The sequence below is a fragment of the Propithecus coquereli genome, unplaced genomic scaffold, assembly GCF_000956105.1.
Source record: "Propithecus coquereli isolate 6110/MARCELLA unplaced genomic scaffold, Pcoq_1.0 Scaffold189, whole genome shotgun sequence".
NCBI classification, from domain to species: domain Eukaryota; kingdom Metazoa; phylum Chordata; class Mammalia; order Primates; family Indriidae; genus Propithecus; species Propithecus coquereli.
In genome coordinates, this window is record NW_012143745.1 from 2807641 (window position 1) to 2808854 (window position 1214).

A 1214-nucleotide genomic window follows, 5' to 3' on the forward strand; every position below is an offset into this window, starting at 1 on the left:
AAATGATAATAAAATAAAATTGAATGTGATGGCTTAAAACAATCATATTTATTTCACTCAAATATCTGTAGTTTAGCAGGCCTCTGTGAGGACAGCTCACATTCATTCTCCTTGGCTTCAGAGGCTTGAAGGCTCAGGGCTGAAATCATCAGACTCACTAAGTCACGTGCCTGGTACTTAAAGATGTTTATCTGCTGGGATTAACACCAGAAAACATAAAAGTGTCCTTTCTATGTGGCAACATGGCTCCTTCAAAGCAAGGTGACTGAGCTTGCTGGATTATCCTAGGGTGAGGTAATCATGTAGAACAGTGGTTTTCGACATTTCTGGCACCAGGGACTGGTTTCATGGAAGACAATTTTTCCACAGATCGGGTAGGGAGGATGGTTTTGGTGCATTACATTTATTGTTAGTCAAACCTCTCTGCTAATGATAATCTGTATTTGCAGCTGCTCCCCAGGACTAGCATTACTGCCTCAGCTCCCCCTCAGATCATAAGGCATTAGAGTCTCATAAGGAGTGTGCAACCTAGATCCCTCACATGCACAGTTTACAGTAGGATTTGTGTTCCTATGAGAATCTAATGCCGCCACTGATCTGACAGGAGGCAGAGCGTATGCAGTGATGCGAGTAATGGGGAGTGGCTGTAAATACACATGAAGCTTCCCTGGCTCACCCACTGCTCACCTCCTGCCCTGCAGCCCTGTTCCTGACAGGCCCAGGTGTTGGGGACTGCAGATGTAGGTATATTGTAATTTATGACCTATCCTCAGAAATCATAAAGTATCAATTCTGCTGAGTTCTGTTTATCAGAAGCATTACTGAGTTTAGCTCATATTCAAGGGGAGGGGTATTAGACTTCACGTGGTAAAAGCATATGAGGATGGGATACATATGGGTGTGGCCATCTTTGGAAAATAGCATTTGTCATGATCTCTTTAGCTTAATTACGTCCACTGACTTACCCTAATGCTACCCCCTCTCTTTTTTTTTTTCCACTTTATGTTTGATCATTCAGCTGGTAGAAGGACAATTTTTCTTTTTTTAATTACTTTGAGTGAGAAGAAAGTATTTCCTGGAAAAATGGCAATAAAACTATTTGTTGTCTATCAGGTAATAAAGCTACATCTTATAAGTGGCTATACTGAGGTGTAAAAAATCATTATAACATTTTTGGAAGTTCTAATAATTCTTTCCTTCATCTTTGATGTCTG